Here is an 18579-nt window from a genome sequence, read left to right as displayed (position 1 = left end):
AATTATGGGGATTTTGAGTTGTCCTCTGTGAGCTGAATAATTTCTGCCGTCCTCACTGGAAATATCCAGAAGTGCACGGTAGTCGAGCTAAAAACAAACCTATTTATCTTTGCCTGTGGAAAGTTGTTATTTTGGAGATACAAGGTTTCGTCCAGCTGTGAGAAATAGCTCGCTGTAGGCCTAATTACTGTAGCAAATAAATCACAGACGGGGGCGCCATATGGGTTGGAAAAGTTAGGATGATTCTAAGGCACTGTGACTGTGAGCCCACGGGTAGTGGAAATTAACCTGTTTGCTCGTCTCCTCCTCCTCCGAGGAGAATCTGAGCCCTGTCTCCCCATCCCCATGCCCCCTACCAATGAACCAGCCCTACTCCCAACTGGAGAAGGAGGTGATATCTTTTCGTGGGGCCCAAAATCCCCGGCGGTGCCCCTGCTCACAGCACAGAGAGTTTACTGGACAAACCGCAGAATCAAAATTGTGATTGATTGCTTCCATTGTAAAAATCAGTAGTAATTTTAATTTATGAACGTTCCCCTTTTCAAATATGCTCTTAAGAGCAACCATGAAAGGCCAGTCCACCACTGGAAGATTCTAAACAGGGGGAGGCCTGTCGGGGTTTGTGTAATACGTGATGTGGAACCAGTGTTGGGAAATCTGTGTCAAAAGACTCCGCTTGCATCTAACCACATAAAAAACAGAAGTATGCAAAACAAATGGAGCACAACCCGGATTTATCAAGGACATCGTGGCCGAAGAATATGAGCTGGCCTCACACACAACCACACACACACAACCACACACACACACACACACACTTGGTGAGAGTTAATGAAAACCATTTGCTTTGCTTTGCTGGAGTGGGCTTATTGAGAAAGACGCAAACTAACCACATTCTTTTATTCTAAATACAGTGTGTATGAATGAGTGAGTGAGCACATGAGAGAGAGAGAGAGAGAGAGAGAGAGAGAGAGAGAGAGAGAGAGAGAGAGAGAGAGAGAGAGAGAGAGACGCTGAATTCCTCTCTGCTTATCAGATAGTGCTGTAATCATTTAAGGAATGCTGAAAAGTTAAGAGGAACACTTACTCTGAAATCTGGAGATAACAGATAAAACTGCTGAAGACTGACTCAGCCACAAACCACGTGCTGCATTGTACTATGCTGTGTATCTCACACAGGCATCATCAAAACACTGCAGCTTTACAAAGTTATGGGCGACAGAAAACCTGTTCTTGCAGAGAAAAGCTCTTCGATTGGCCGATAGGCTGCCAATCAGATCTTGTCAAAATGAGGTTTGGATTTTGCTTCAGATAATTGAGGTGTCGCTGTTCAATTCAGAAACGAAAACCTTTTGGGACTGAATGGAATTGGGGCCAAAGGTGGAGTTGTGTTCAGATTCATTCATTGTGTTTATTTTTGACTAGTTTAAGACTAATGAAAACTGAGCTACATTCTTGGGGATGATGTGGAGGGTGTATGGATGGGAGGAGAAAGACGTAAAGACTGATGTAAACTTTTTTCCCCCCCTTAAAAACACTGAAGTTCAGCTGTAAGGTTGGGAGCTGTGTTTTATGGTCCTGTAGGAGGAGCCCATTGTCTCCTAAAATGGTGTTTCAATGGTCCCACTGTGACCATGGCTCTCTCTCTCACACACACACACACACACACACACACACACACAATACACAGAGCCTGTGGGAGAGGGAGGGCAGGCTAGAGGAGAGGAGAGTCCAAGAAGAGGAGAGAGAAAGGAGGAGAGGAGAAAAAGGCAAACAATAATGTACAGATATGTGTTTCTACGTGCATGTTGTCCGAAATCAGTCACCACTGCACATTAGAACACGATTAAGTTGTTTGTGAAGCAAGGCCTGAATCTACACATCCTTTCAGCTGGCCATCACTTCTCATATCATCTTGAAATTGTTAAAATGATGCTGAAATGAGGCCGCCCGTGGTCATATATCAATTTCAAAGCACGCTCAGGATTTTCCGCTGTTGAATTTGGCAGGGCCTGTTTGTGTTGATATATCAAATCCCTGCTATTAAGTGTCGATCTAGAGAAGAAGCAGCTTGGAGTTTGGGCAAGAGAAGTGACAGTGAGGAGTATTTACAGCAACTTAAATCTCTTTTCTAATTGGCCTCTAATACACCTCAAATTTAAAAAAAAAAAAAGGAAAAACTTGAATTGAACTGAATACTTGGATCTGCATCATTTAAATCATCAATATTATTTTACAGGGAACAAATGAGGCAAGGCTGGAATTTGACTTCTCTATGGTAAATGCAAGCTGCAGAATGCTAACGTTTACATCGTTCAGCAGGAGGTGCAGCACCGTCCTCCTGAAGGCCGAATACCTGAGTTGTGAAATCACTGCATCGAGTGGAAGGAATTCTGTTAAAGTGCTTTAAGATGATCCAGTAAATGACAGAGAAAAGTCTTGCGAGGCCTTCGATCTGTTTAATAAACAGTTGCAAAATAGAGGTCGCAAGACGAAGATCGAAGTATTTGCTTGTGTTGCGTCACACTCAGCCTCGCTCTCAGAGGACACTGGATGAAAACTGTGAGCAAAAGGTCAATAACCGTATCTCACGGTGGCTCTTCATTTATAATAACAGTTGCATGTTGTTAAATCAGACACAGCTGATCAAATTTGACAAGAAAATCCTAAACTGAATAAGAAAGTGATACAGCTGATGGAGAACAAAAGAGCAAAACCATGGATTTGTTCACAATAGCCTGATGTTTGCCTGCTTATTAGTTTGTTGTCTTTGAGTTTTATCTCTGAACTTGAACTTTGACCCTGATTTCACAAGACAGACCAAAGAACGAGTGTAAGAGAAAGAAAATGAGAGAAAGGGGAGAGGGTGAGGGGGGATGCTAAAAAACTGGGCACATATAAACGAATTTACAGCAGCAGCAGCAGAACAAAGCACCTCTGGGGGATGACCTCAGAACTGGGGAATGTGTGTGTGTGTGCGTGTGTGTGTGTGTGTGTGTGTGTGAGTGTGAGTGTGAGTAAGAGAGAGAGAGAGAGAGAGAAAGACAGTTCTCCTCCACCAACGTGGGTTTGCTCCTTCACACACCCAAACAAACATTATTAACAAATGGTGTCTTGTGAAGGGTTTCGGACCACAGTCCGAACCCTCGTCCAGGAACCCACAGACACACACGCACAAAGTGACGACAGCGTGGGTCTGGATTCAATCTGGATGCTTCCATCAACAGGCCGACCCACTTGTCCTAAATCTCCATACTCTGTCCTGAGGGCTAATAGACGTAGAAGAGGGGAGGGAGGGGGCGGGTGAGGATGTAAGTAAAGACTTTTGGGTTCTAGGTCAGCGTGGCTAAATGGCTTTCATCTCCATACCACCTCCATTAGACCATGCATCAGACATCAGAACTGTGGAAATGCTTCGACTGAAACTGCAGGCCACCACATTTTTTTTTTTTTTTGCTTTTCAATGTTTTTTTCGATTTTACTTTTAACAATTCCCTATGTACAAAATGTTGGTGTTTATTGGAACTGAGTCAGGTTTGCAGGTGCAGTTGATTGTAGCCACACCCGTGGGTGGGACCAAGTCTATTAATTCAATGAGATACAGCTGAGTCTGTTTGATGCCACTGCACATGATAAAGAATCAGTGTGGTGCTAGAAATGTTTGGATTTTCTTTGTCTGAGAGGGCATTTTAGGAGGCAGATAAAAATCACAGTTCCATGTTTTTTGGACTCAATACCAAGACAAGTTGTGTGTGTGTGTTTTCACACTGATTGTTTCTCAGAGTATCTAAAATCAGCTTTATCTCACATATCTGAAGAAAGCATTTGAGCTCCACTGATTCACAGCTGCGTTTAGAAATCACCTCATGTAAGAAACCAGATGAAGAAACAATAATTCTGTGTGGACAAGTAAGGACAAGCAGTTTACTCTGTCAGAAACTCATGCTGAGTAATCTCACATCATCTTTTAGCTGTTCATGAATAATTGATTTAAATTCTGTGGTATGTTCAGATTTAGGATAAACTTTTCAGTTCTCTTTGTGCTTCTCTGTTGTAGTTTGACTCTTGTTTGCCCATAGTTTAATTTTGTTACACCAAGCTCTCCAAACATGAGGAACCACTTGCTATCACATCAGCATTCATTGTCTTATACAAATGCTTTTGTTTCTTTTTTGGCCGTGGTTTCCTGTAGCTGGTTTGGCATTTTGTTTGAATAAAACCGAATGAAAGTGTGAACCACATTTTCAAAAGCCCATCCAAACATGTCTGGCAGGGAATTCGCCACATGACTGTCTCTTTTATTAGAACATAAATAAATAAATTTGTTTTATATATTTATTTTTCAAGCAATTACAGCCAGTAAATTAGTCCTTGGTCCTGTTCCAGTTAAAAAAAAGCACCTATCTGAACTGCTACAAGTATAATGATTATAAGGGCAGCACTAACAACAACAATCATACTGGATTAAAATAGCAGATGCATATACATGTTCATGCCTGTCTAAAGTAGAAATGGTTGTGCACTTTCAGTCCTTTTTAATAGTAAACAATAAAAAAATAATCTGACTTTGGACACGTCAAAGTGCTAATGTTTTCTGCTCACAAGACAAATGGAATCCAGTTCCAGCATGTGTTTCTTGGAGTTTCTGTGTGTGTGTGTTACTCATGTCAGCGTGCATACCACACCGAGCCTGTGTGTTTTCATCACCTGACTTTCAGTGACGTCATCTCCATCCAAGGAAGAAAAGAAGTCAGGTCTTTGTTAGTGCAGTCAGCGCGCTCAGTCTTTCCACTCATCTGTGTATATGTTTATCTGTCTGCGCTCATCTGTCTGCCTCTGCGCTCATGTAAATATCTGCTGATCTGACCTTCCGCCCTTCTATCCATCTATCCATCTTTCTGCCTGCTGCTCTGTCAGCTTGTTTGCCTGACTGGTTGGCTGGCAGCTTTCCCCCTGTGGATCCCTGAGTAATGCTGGGTAGGTTTTCCATTAGGGCCAGGTGCTTTGAAGGCATAAATGGAGCGTGCAATAGGGTGTCTTTTGTTTTGGTGCTTGATTTGAAATGATGTATTGTTCGTGTGTGTGTAGCTGTCCGACCCTGCATGCCGTCCATGTTATAGGTGTCTGTGTTAGGATGGATCAGTACAGGTGTAATTTTTCTGACTTTAATGATGAGTAGGCACTGCGTATGTGTTAGTTTTTATGTGAAATGATGTGATCCAATCTGAGTTTGATTTTAAAATCTCACATGGTTGAAGTCTGCAGGCATGAAGATGAAAAATGTGGTCAAGCGCTGTGCTGTTTCATGTCTGCCTTTAATCGTTGTGTCTTTTTTTGTTGTTGTCTTTCTCTGACAGCTGCCACAGACACAAGAGAAAATTCCGTAAGGAAAATAAACTAAACTGACGAAATACATTTAGCAATTTCCAAGATGTAGTCATTTAACTTGTGTTTTCAAACAGGGGCCACTGACCCTCCTGCAACTAAACATTTGATTCTTAAATCTTGAACAATAAACAAAGAGACATAGACACACAGGAGCCATTGTCCCTTATTGGGAAAATGCAAACAGAATTTAGGAAATTGAAACGTGAATTGTGCAAAGTATGAAATCTTTAAAAAACCAGTAGATAGCATTTTGTTTTTACTTTAGTGCATTTTATCAGACTGTATGTGTGAGTGGCACCTTTCTTATGATGATGTGTGTTTGCATTTTATCTATTTGTTTTTCCTGAGCTGGATGTCAGTGCTCATCCTACAACCTGTTTGTTCCTCAAGTGCGACTGAATGGTCTCGTTGTCTGTATGATAAAGGCTGTTTTTCACATACAGACACTGTGTCTTTCAGCTCCAGCTCCTCCACCTTAATGCGCACACGCACACCGACACACACTCACGCTGTCCTCCACCTCCCACGCCTCCTTAATGTTTTCTGCCACAACAGTTGCCATGGTGTCTCAGCTTGCCAGCTGTGCTGGACAGCACAATAACAAGGACGTGTGTAATTCTGTGATAGTGTGTGCATGCATGTGTCTGTATATCCACGTGTCAGCATATTATAAGATGTGCTAATATGGTCTGATAATGGATTTCAGACCCAGTAATGTGCAATGATCCCTCAAAAACCATCAGGTACATATTTCCCATGTCATCAAATATTTGTGTAGTGTCGAGGCTGACAAATCTCCTTCTGCCTATTATAGTTTTGAATAAATGCTGCCTCCATTCCTGCCATTCAGAATTATTTTCACATCAAGCCAAACTGTTGAGAAAACATTGCAGAATACCGTGGGAAAATAATTGCAGAGATTTCTGTATTTTTATGCTGTGTGATGCATTTGCTGGCAGCGGGAAAGCAGAAAATAGCCTTTACTTGTTGCCATAGCACCGCAGTAAAAGCATCTGGATCATTACAGGAAACAGGGAGAATGATGTGAGATCAGCATGCTCACATGAGCTTAGATTTGGGATATAAATTCACAGAAGTGTCTGTAGTTCTTAAATATTTCTTAAAAATATGAAATTCCAAATTTGAGTTATGAAGTCTAGACACATTCTAGTAAAACAACAGATTAAAATAAACTATGGGTCAAAATACGCTGTAAGTCTAAGAAAAAAAAAAACTTTGAGTGCAAAATTCATTTAGTGTCTGATCCACAGTGAAACATGCTGTAACTCATACTTATTTTCTCTCTCCTGCAAACTAAAAAAAAAAAAAACATGGACTTATTCCTGCAAATTCAGACAATTTCTTTTTAATGAAAGGTGGCATGCAGTGCTGAAAACACCAGCTCCACGCCTGCTATAATACGTCAAGTAATCCACACTCTGAAAAACAACAACACAAACCCCTTTTCACTTTGTCTTCTCCCTTTTGTCACTGACACAGTTCTGCCTGACTTGGAAGGTTTAGACCAACTCTTGAGTAAACTAAAGGAACAGCCGTCGAGGAGTCTCTCTCTAGTGAGCAAATCTCCAGAGACGCCTGAGTGGAGGGTTTGGAATAGCTTGAATAACAGAATAAAATGTCCACTGAGTGATGTGACGTGAGTGCGTTGGCTCAGCGTCCTTCAGCTGAAGCACAGCATCTCTCTCGGCACATTTTATCCAAACACTTTGTGTGCCTGTGTGTATTTGCACCCAAGCTTTTGTGTGCATGAATCTGCCATCATGGACATCTCAGATATTAATGACTACTCTAGGACATTTTGAAGACACTTTTTATACATAGTGTTTGGCTCAGTTTAAACTCATACAAACTAGCTTTACTTATTGTTTTAATTTGATTATTGGGAGAATTTGAGAGGACTCCTGCCACAGACAGTTATATATTTTGGACAGAGACTCGTCCATGTACACAGGTTGCCTGTCCAATCACCTGCTTGGATGTAAATTAGTTTGCTTAGTGTTGTCGGCGCTTTGTCTAATCACATGCTTGTTTATGCAGATCCACTTTAAATTAAACCACAGAAGCTCCACATACAGAGACAATGACATGGAAAATATGGAACTGAGTGGCTGAGTGTTACATACATGGCTTGAACTGCGCTTATTATTCTGTTTTTTATGTTAATCAGCTCAATCTGGCAACAGTTTCAGTTGTTTTCAATGCAAATCAACTTGTCTCATGAATTTTCAGGTGTCAGGTGTTTGTCTAAGCGAGCAGTGGACATAGGTTTCTGTACTTATAACGATGCAGCTGTTTATAAAAAAAAATCATATGAGAAACCATCCTAGAAAATGTGGAATTATTTAGAAATACGATATCAGAGGGCTCATTGCGATGGACATATTTTGTTCAACTTCTGCCCCTCTCCTCCTCTTCCTCCCTGGAGTCGTATCTCTTTCTCTGCCCCACCTTCCTTTTTCTTTCTTTGTATTTTGCCTCATCTCGCTTTCTTCTGTGTCTTCTTTCTTTAGTGGTTGTGTTTTTGGAACAGACCGTCCCACCCTTTACCTCGTTTCACCCCATCTCCTCTGACAATTGTTTCTTCCGTTTGCAGAAGGGGAAAACAGAGCTTATATTTTAGTCCATGAGAACAAGATGTTTTAAGGAATATAGGAAATTTGAATAAATTATTTCTAAGGCTACAATACTGTTTAGAATTCCCTTTCTCTGTCATTGTAACTTGCATCAGGCCTCCTATGTAGTATGAACTCAGCTGAACCCTTGCAGACATACCAAACGAGCACGAGTGCCATTGCTTGGACACCCTTTTCATCTGTGTTTATCAGTGTGTACTTGTATTTAGATTCCCCAGATTTTTGCAATATTCAGTTTTTTGTAGTATGCATGTATGTTTGCACACATTCTGTACATGCCTGCATATGTTTGTGCATCTACAGAACTGCAGGGACAGTGTGTTTGAATAGCTGAATACACAATCTGTGAATGTTGTGGTGTGCGATCTTTACAACATGTAAGTCACCTGGCCCAAAGCATATCGGACCTCTATCAAAGTCAAACTGCGCAGTCTCAATTCTTCTCAGCTCATGGTATAAATATTTAGTCTGTAGTATAAACACACCGGCCTTCTAGGAATGCTCTGTTCTCAAATGACAGCAGTGCTTTTATCCTTCGACTGATAACATGGATTACAGACAAAACTGTTGATTCATCGGAACATGCGACCAGTGTAGCTATGAAGTTATGCCTCTCTGCTGCTGTCAGGTTACAAGTCTGAAGCAGCTCTTTGAGATTATCAGGCTTTTCGGAGACATCATTCTTTTTTTTTTTTCTTTCTTTGAGAGATGCTTTGAATCTGCTCATTGGAAAGAATCTGCAGGAAACTGACGCATAGTAACATCACCACAGGAGTATGGTTTTAACTGAGATAATGTTCGAACATAACATACATAAAGCCACACCATAAATCCTCATTATCATTATCTGCATACTAATACCTCAGTCTATGATTCATATAAGACAGTTTATGTGTGCTTCAGAGTAATACTAAGGGATTACCATTATCTTTTAAAGTAATAAAATGGGAATTTGTAGCAGCTCTAATGCTTAATGGTAGACGATCTTAAATAATGTGTGACTAAGTCTGGCTGGTGACTTGATGAAAAATTGCCTGCTGTTCTGTATGTACTGTGGGAATCATGGACAGTGGTAGAGTCTTTATAACTAAATGCACAGTGCAGGCACACCCACTTAAAACAGCTCCAGAAATAAACTTAGGCACAGCAGCAAAACTAAATTAGTTAATTTTCCTGTTAACTGCAAGCAGCAGTTGTATAAAAGGTTTTACTCACTACAGGGTCAGTCCTCTTACTTTTGTCTGTGTCAGTCTGTAGCTGATTTTATTCTCAGGGTGGTCATGGAGTGTCAGAGTTATTTTATATAACATGGGATTGACTGAAAACAAAGTGGCTGTGTTCGTGAAAATGGAGGGAGTGCCTCACTGTCTGTTTAAAAGTATTTGGGTAACAATGAGCTCTGAGGTACAGAGGAATAAGCTCTGTAAGCTTCTGCACTGCGCAGTGAAACACTTGATAATAGGATGAATCCATCTTTGATGTTGCTCCTTTCATGGAATTTGTTGACAATAACAAAAACCTGGAGTATTTCCAGTCTCCTCCATCAACATGCTGACCTACCAGCCATCCTCCCAAAGAAAGGCTCCATTCCTTCATAGTATCAGGGTTTTCTTCCCATTATTCTTGCAATGCTTTGGTATGCTCCACTTGTAAATTGTTCAGCTGCTTCAACAATTTGTCCTAACAGAACTCTTCCAATAGAACTTGTCCACAGTTAGTTTAAACATTTACTCTGATTTGGACTTGAGCACTGAAACATCTAAATTTGGGAAAGCAGCATAAACTCAGGATTTCTGTGCACACACACACACACACACACACTGGCACAAAAGTTTTATGTTGTGTGGAGGGTTTTAATTTCCCAGACAGTATTGTCATGTGGTTTAACATGAGCTTCACCGGACAAACTCAGTTTATGTGTGAATGTCTGTGTGTGTTTGGGTGGAGGCGCAGAATGAGAGGAAGAAAGAAGTGGAAGAAAGACAGGAGGTGGGGGTTGACAGATCCATCCCATCTCTTTTTCTTTCTCTGGAATGCAGCTGGAATCCAAGCTCGACTCCCCTGTTGGCTCCACCCACACTCCCACCACCTCATATCATGCTACACACACACACACACACAAGCTGTGTGTTTGCACGCACTAGTTATTCCTTCTGTTGGGTCATTCTAACCATGAAATAAGTGGTTGCCAGTTCTAACCTGTCCAGCTGATATGTAGCCTCATGCACACTCCTTTTGTTGTGTGTGTGTGTGTGTGTTTGCGTGTGTGTGTTGGAGAGAGAGTACTTATCCATTTGCAGAGGAATGAATTTCACAAACTAGGCCTCGATAGTAAAGTACGTGGTTTCCAGGCTAAGCTTTAGGTTGCCCTTTTTACATGTTTTTATGTAAAAGCATACAGTTTTTAAAATAGGTTCCTCCTCACGCACATGCATATCTAATGGAATTTGCTAAGAAACTAAGAAAATAACATTTAGAACATGCAGATTTGAAGGTAACGTGTTTGTGGTACATTACGACAAACTAAACAATTACGACACAAAGATGCAGAGTTAGAGTTAGAAACCCTAGAAAAGTAATGTGAAAGATCTCTGAAACCTACCCAACCATTTTCTTCAAAGTATGACACATAGATCTGTAGATGATTTAGGTTTTTTTCCCTTAAAAAAATAACAGTTTGAGTTACTGAGACTTTGCACATTTTGTGCTACTGAGTTACTCAGAAATGTAAACGATCCCTGCTAAATGCCGCTCTCAGTCACTCCTATATGTAACATTAGCAGCCATAATGTCGGGAAGATATTAAGGATGTTTAAGGTAAATCACGTTTTTGTAGCATTTTTATTGCTATTTGCAAATCTATTTATCATTTCAGTCGACGTTCCCCGTGTCTGATTTTTCCATTGCAGAGAACTTGCAGTAACTGCGTCAGAGCCTTTGAACATATAAACTATCTCTTAATGCTTACGTTTGAGAGAGATGCTTTCTTTGTTCTCACTCCTACAGACCAGGGTCAGCGCCGTGTTTACATCACTGAGTTGTTGCCACGGCAACAGACAGAACCTCACACTCAGAAAGAGGAGAGTCTGCAGAGTTAGATTTAGAAACCCTAGAAAAGTAATGTGAAACAAAGCAAAACAGGAACAGAGCCTGTGCGGTGAACACAGAGCGTGACACAGGAATAATTATACGTTTCTGAGTAGTGACTAACTCCCTGATAAGAGACATGAGTTTGATAAGTAAAGAAATTAAAACTTCCCTATTGATAAATAGAACTCGCACACACCCAGATATGGTACAACTGACGACAGGAGGATGACTAAGGTCATATCTATTATTGGATTTTTTAAATCCACATTAACAGTATCAGCCTCTAAAATCCAGAATACGTCAGGCTCTGTGAACCACACTGTAGAAATGCTGGTACATTATACCAGCATCCTCCACTGTTGCGTAGATTCCCAACTAAATCCTGTAAACACAGTCAATGGACCAAATCTAAACATCTATTTGGTGTTGCGATGGGTGCCCAGCATGTTGGCCACTGTGAGCAGAAAGCAAAATGGAAAGACTTAATAACTTCATAAAGCCAAAAAGCATGCAGAGATTCAAAATACACATTCAAGCACACACTGCACATCTGCACACTAACACACTGTATGACTGCGGTAAGTCATTTCAGAGCCTATTAAATCTCCATTAACACACAGCCTCCCTGCTAGCCCGAGCTAATCCAACCCAGGTGTGTGTGTGTGTGTTTGTGAGTGTTTCTGCTCCATCCCTCCACTGCACCCTCATTCTCTTGACCTTTCTCTTTCTTTCCCTCGACTTCCTCTCTGTCTCTCGCTCTCTTTATATCTCCCCTTTTCATATCTCAGATCCAACAAAAGTCTTCTTTTCCCACGCTCTGCCTTCAGCCTGGCAGCTCTGCAGCAGCAAACCTCTTCCAATTAGGTCAAATTAAAGCAAATTGCGGCGCTCTGTGGGAAACCAGACTGACACACCTCACTGTTAATCTTATTAAGCACAGACATCTCTATATTCACCTACAGCCTGGAAAAGACAGCCGTAGATTTCTCCTCTTTGAATCGATTAGAGGCTTTTATTGATTCCTTAAGTGTGTATCCCATTTGCTCACTGACCCCTGAGCTGCTGCATCCATCTGTGAGCTTTTTTCCCCCGCATCCCTTTATCTTTATTTAAGATGTCTGACAGTGAGAGACCAAAACAGACAGCATGAGATGAGAAACTCTATAAAGACAAAGCATCTGTTTTCTATTCATCTGAGTGGCTGAATAATGAGGCTGAAAGATGATGCACGGTGACAGCGGGGTTATAAAATAGGCAGAAATGAACTGAGTAGAGGCAGAGGATGGAAAGATGAAAAGATGAATGATGTCTCTATCTTGGGAATATAAAAGTGACTATTTTCTCCAGGTTCTCTATTGCTGTTCAAGTCAACCACCCACATCTTCTGTTTATTTCAAACAGAGCTGTTTCTTCTGCTGGAAACGTAAATGCATCACTTCCTGCACTGATGGAATTTTTCCAGGAAAGACCTACTTGACACCAGGTGTTTAGAAAGGTAAAACCCTTCCTGACCTGGCATTAGGCTGAATTGTTAGAAAATGTACTTTAAACAATCAATTTTTAGCCTCATAATTGCATATTTAATCTTTTACTCAATCAAAGCCCAAAGTCGAACTCCTCATTTAAACGTTTTAAATTGAAAACATCTTTTCCCCGCTCCAAAGCCAAAAAGTAAGCCAACAACACTGGAGTTTTGAATCTTGTGGGGACTACTGGATCACAGAAACTAATATCTCATGCACACACACACACACACACACACTCGCACTCTCAAAGACACACACATTAATGTTCTGGGAAGGTACTCTGCAGGAGAGAATATGATCTCTGCTTGGAAGTGACGCTGTTCCCTACGAAAGCAGTACAAACACACATTGTTATGGTTGTGAGTGTGTGTGGGGGGGTGTGTGCGTATGTGTGTGTGGATATGTGGGTGTTGGTGACAGTACAAACAACTCCACTCTACTGGAGATCTCTTCTGAGAATACTTTGCAAGTGTGTAATAATAACACTACAGGCCCACATTTACCAAAAGATTTTATTAGTTAAATGTCTTTAACGGTAAGGAGGGGGGCTGCTTACGGGGTGATTTAATTGTATAAGCGCACACAGTGCACAACAGGTGTTGTGAGGTTTGAATGTAAACATCTGAGGTCTAACATATTGTCAGCCCATAAACCATCCTTATGAAGTTAACACGTTTCAGGAGCTAGGTTCAGATTGTTGGGTTTGTCTCCCTGTTCAGTGCATTTTAAACAGTTTTATTTGGCCCCAGTGCTGTGAAATATGTTCTGACTGCAGCTGGTATCAGCTATTATAATGTTTTTGTAAGATACTTATGACATAGACAGGCTGAGGAGACAGATGTGCACAGCTGTGACTGGCCACAAAGCAGCCCACCCACATTTTTACTGCGATTCATCATTTGTGCCTGTGTGAGTGTTTGTGTGTGTGTCTGTGTGTGTGTGTCCAGATAAAACTGAATGTTCCCAAAAGTCATCCACTTCCTGAGGATGACTTTTATAGATGACTGGCGCCCTCTGTTGGCTAAAACAGCTCCTTACATTTACTGTGCACAGACTTTGCCTGCATTTCACTTAAATGTCCAGTAGGTTATAAAAACACAGCTCAGGAAAAAGAATGTAATGGTAGGTGTTTAATATTATTGATTTATAAATAACACAGACTTATATACTTTGAGACAAACTCAGGATATGTAAAGAAATCTGGAAACCATCTAGGATATGATGTTGAAAATCTTCTACAGTCTGTGCAACATTAAATAAAAGCAGCAGAGGAAATTAATTTGCTGTTTCTAATTCATTTGAAGTTATGTGATAGATGAAGACGTGCAGATATATATAATGGAAAAAAATGATAAAAGAGAAATTGTTTAAATAAAAATGTCCACCAGATGGCATTACCACATTCTGATCCTAATTCTCTGTCAGTGCTCTCATAATAATGCCTTTCTGATAAGCTAATGCTTCAGTAAGCTCAAGTTTCCTGACAGTGTTACACAGAGTTTGCTCTGTGAAGTTGCACTGACTTAAATCTAACTCACATCGCAGTTTAACAGGATGTATATGCATGAGCTGCACAATCCTCAACATGCTCACACCTGCAACCAATACGGCTCTCCCTGCTTCTCCTCTGGAACTTGAGTGTGTCGACTCATTCCTCTGCTGAGCTATTTTTCTATTTATAGCCCCAGAGCCCCGGCTGTGTCTAAAATGCCTGCTGTCTCATTCGGTTTTGCTTCCTTACTGTCTGAGAGATTTGGGAGGGGAGGGGGCAGTGAGAGGTCCTCCGGTTTAAATCACTTTGCTTTTCAGGGCCTGGAGTCATATTTATATGTGTTCTTGGATGACAGGGATTTGCTTTCATTGAGGCTGACGAGATGGGCAGTCATAAAGGACAGGCCTTTGGTGAGAAGAACTGGTCATTTGTCTGATTCTATGTTAAACAGATGTTCAAATTATGGGAGATTCATTAGTAAGTATAGAGTATCTGTGTAAGTATCGCCTGAGTATCTCCCCTAGCATGACTTCACTTCTAATCCTTACCACCCTACTGACCTGTTGACCCTTTAAAAAAACTAAGCAGCTAACTGACTCCTCAGTTTGTCACTTGAATCATTATGCAGTGACATGGATGTTTCTCCTCTGCATTTTAACAAAAACAGAGGTATAAGCCAGTGTTCATGTTGTGCTTTGTTGCATCGTCTGAGTTACAAGCTGTGATGAACACGCTCCCAAAGACATTTCCAACTGAATTCAGTCAGTGTTGGCCAATTGTTTGAGCCCAAGTTTACTCCAAGCAGATAATGGTAACTGCTGTCAGCCCGGCCAAGAGGAGCGAGGAGGGAGCAGAGGAGATAAGACGCTGGGAAGGAGATGGCTCACTCTGAAGTGAACCCAGTGTGTGTGTGAGTGAAAGAGAGAGACATTCAGGAAAATCAAAGGAGATAGTTACACTTAGCTCAGTGTGTAGGTCTGACTCATGTCTTGTTCAGTTGTGTCCCTCACTCTGTCTGTCCTTCTCTTTCTGTCTTACAGACAATTTAATTTTAGAGCTGCAACCAAAATAAAGTTTGAAGCCGGGTTAGTCCATGTGTGCATCTGCTGCCCGTGTTTTGGAGTGTGGCTAGAGTTATTAACAGAAAACTTTGATAATCTGTCAGTTATTTAAGTCATGTAACCCTAATCAGGTCCCCAAGATCCTCACCAGTAGCCTGTAAGCGAAAATGAAAAGTAAAATTACAAAATGAATAGACTGTTTCCTCTTAGGAAGCTGAAAGTGCTTAGAATGTAGTGGAGCAATCTGACAACTACTTTTTGGGACAGAAAGTGAGGTTAGGTGGAAACTACATAAACAATGGTCCATAAAAAGGGAGTTTTACGTAGCAGCTTGAAAGATGACACTCATTTAGCTGCCCTCAGCTCCTCAGGCAGGTTGTTCAAAGGAGCCTTCATGTCCGAGGACAAATTGCTGCATGCTTTCTGTGTATTCTTTGGAAGGGCAAAGCTGGACGTGTCCAGCAAACTAAGGCTTTGATCCCAGCTTGATTCTTGTTTCCTCAAAAGTATAATCAAGCTGGTGTGATCTCATGTTTTTGCTTCAGTTGCTGCATTTAGCTTAAAATGGAGATTAGTACGAAATGGATTTGGCAGTTCAAATGAGAAGGAGAGCGCAGCCAGGATGTCTATGAAAGTGAGGAATGGACAGCAGTGAGCTGAAAAATGAGAGGCTGAAAAAGGATGGGTGGGTGAAGAGGAGAGGAGAGGAAGTTGGGGGGTCACTCAGTCAGTAGCCACCCCTCTTTCAGTAGCAGCCCCGGGGCCTCGGCATGAAGCTCTGACCTGGAATTCCAAATAAATAATTCCCTAAACCTCCCCTCTGAAAGAGACTGGAGTAACACACACACACATAAAGGAAGGGGGTGCACCAAGCAAAATGCACAATTTCTCCAAAGCCATGGCTTATTTAAACTACTTTTCCAAGTATTTGAGGGTATATTTGATCAGCGTACACTCGATAAGTCAGTGAAGTAAAATCACACACACATACATGCACAAACACTCACAGGTATTAATTCTCAGAGCTTAGCTCTCGGAGTAGCCTAAATCCTGCATGTGGGAGCAGGAACATTCGGTTAATCCTCACTAAATACAGCATGAAACAGTTTACTCAATAATGAATAGACATGCAAAGGAAGGCATGACACTGAGGTCAGATGCTCTTGAGTATATAGAAGGAATTAATATACACTGAACAGAGAGTGAAAGTGACTGAGCTACCATCCAAACAAAAATGAGGACAGGGTTGCAATACATCTGCCAGGGCTGTAAGCAAGATGTCCTAAGCTGAACTCAGATGTATGAGTTTCACAATAAAAAAAACGGAGCTTGATAAAATCAAAAACAAAATTGGATTTTATTCCTTTGGGCTCATATTTTAGCAAAGGGACAGGATATGAACATGCAGTGTCCTTTTGATATTCCTTATGAAGATTGCTGCACGAATACACACACTGGCTGAAACACAGACAGTCAACCTATATCCATAAGTCTAATCAAAATATCCAGATAGAAAGAGCGGGTGTGTTTTGAGATATTGTGAAACGTTTTCACCCAGGGTGAGTATCATATTACCAGAGTGTACACTGATTGAGATGAATGCCTAAATGGGAAGTTGTAAACTTAACACGCCATGGCATATGTGAGAGGAGCTTATCCGTGCTTCCCCTCTGGCCCACGAGAAACCACATTAGAGAGAAAATCAGTGGACATAGGGGTCACTGTAATACACACACACACAAATACACAAGGGGACGGACACTTTTGCCTCCAAGACTCAAAAGTGCACAATTAGATCATCCACCCACTGCTTTCGGATTCTCTCCCACACACACAAAAACATGTTCATGCACACAAAAAGTAACTCAACACTGCTGCTTTCTCACTGGAGGAGAGGTTTAATCGGCAACAGACAGAGAGATTCTGGCTGCGGAAATTAATGTTTACTTTTCAGCCGTCTCTATTTCAAGCTGCTCTCTTTTCCTTCATTGTTGAGAAAACATCCCAAAGGAGATGTGAGATTGCTAAAACCAAAACACTGCCAAACAAAACCCGCTGTTTCATATGGTTCTTTTCAACAGAATATCATGCAAACTTGTCAAAAATTTGCCCTGTGAGGTATCATGTTTCTGCACACCAATGAAAGGTGACTGGGAATTTTTTTTTTTTTTTTTTTTTACGCACATTATACTGTACAGTGTGTGGGGGTCTCCCTCAGACACTAGTTACATCTCATTAGAATCAGATGTGGATGTCGTATCCTTCTGGCCTCTAAACTGCATTTCACACACTGTGCTCCTCAGTGTTAGTTTGGGTGATGTTCTGTGCTCAAAAACAGCTTAAAGAGATTAAGAAGAATCTGTGATTCGTGAGAAGCCAATAAAAAAATTTGGCCTCTGTTTTCTCACAGCTGAAAGATGTGTCTCAAGAGCACACAAACTTCAATTAGGTGTTGACGGACTCTTTCCACATGTACAGTAACGTACAACAAAGATGGAACTGCTCACAGCTCAGAATAATAAAATGACTGCCATGACTGAGTCGCAGGCTGGCAAGCTCCTGATTCCAGCATTAGCTGAGACAGCATACATGACGAGGATGTAGGTGAATGGCTAGGCAGAGCGTCATGGAGCAGGGAGGGAGGGGCATGAGCAGAGAGGTTTGCTTTCGAGTGTCATGCTGGCACCAGTTTGATTTCCAGAACTTAAAGTATTATTGCTTGAAGCGGTCTAGTGTTGCATGGTGTTATAGACTACCGCAAATCAAAGGAAGGCAATAATGTGTTAATGTTTAAAAAGTTTCACACCTGTAGCTCTCAGTCCTGTTCACAGTTTTGAAGCATTTGAACTTAAACATTTGCAAAAATGATGACAATGGTCCACAGATATTTTTTTATCAAAGAATAAACTCATTCATAAAAGAAATTAAGTCCTAAGGACATCAAAAATAACGATTTAATATTACTTATTGTATTTCTATCACCTCCACTGAAAGCAGACAACGTTCTGGTCTGTCAGTAGGTTGTATATGTTAACAACCAGGCTCATTAAATTTAATAAGGACCATAATCAAACTACACCCCTTGCAGACCCACATACATAAATCCAGACCTTCTCCCAGGAGGGGAACTGCACGAGAGCAGGCTGCAGAGGCCTAAACCAGATTCTAAACCATAAGCAGTAACAAGAAAGAACAGGACCTCTTAATTCGTTCTGCTAAAACTGTAGATTTAACAAGACAAAAAGAAAATCCAGGTCAAATAATGAAAAACTCAGAAACCCTTTAACTGAAGCAGGCCAAAGCATGCTGTGAGAGGAGAATACGACTTTAAGACGACTGTGAGCAAATCCAAATCAGAAACTACTGCT

At 41.1% G+C, this 18579-nt stretch overlaps 1 protein-coding gene across 1 annotated transcript in view; it reads right to left on the bottom strand.

Moving 5' to 3' along the window:
- Window positions 1-18579, bottom strand: part of LOC121178042 (rho GTPase-activating protein 6-like) — a 61132-nt gene that overhangs the window by 37549 nt on the left and 5004 nt on the right. The gene's annotated exons all lie outside the window — the stretch shown is intronic.

The sequence above is a fragment of the Toxotes jaculatrix genome, chromosome 24, assembly GCF_017976425.1.
Source record: "Toxotes jaculatrix isolate fToxJac2 chromosome 24, fToxJac2.pri, whole genome shotgun sequence".
NCBI lineage: Eukaryota > Metazoa > Chordata > Actinopteri > Toxotidae > Toxotes > Toxotes jaculatrix.
This window is presented reverse-complemented; position numbering and strand designations above follow the sequence as displayed.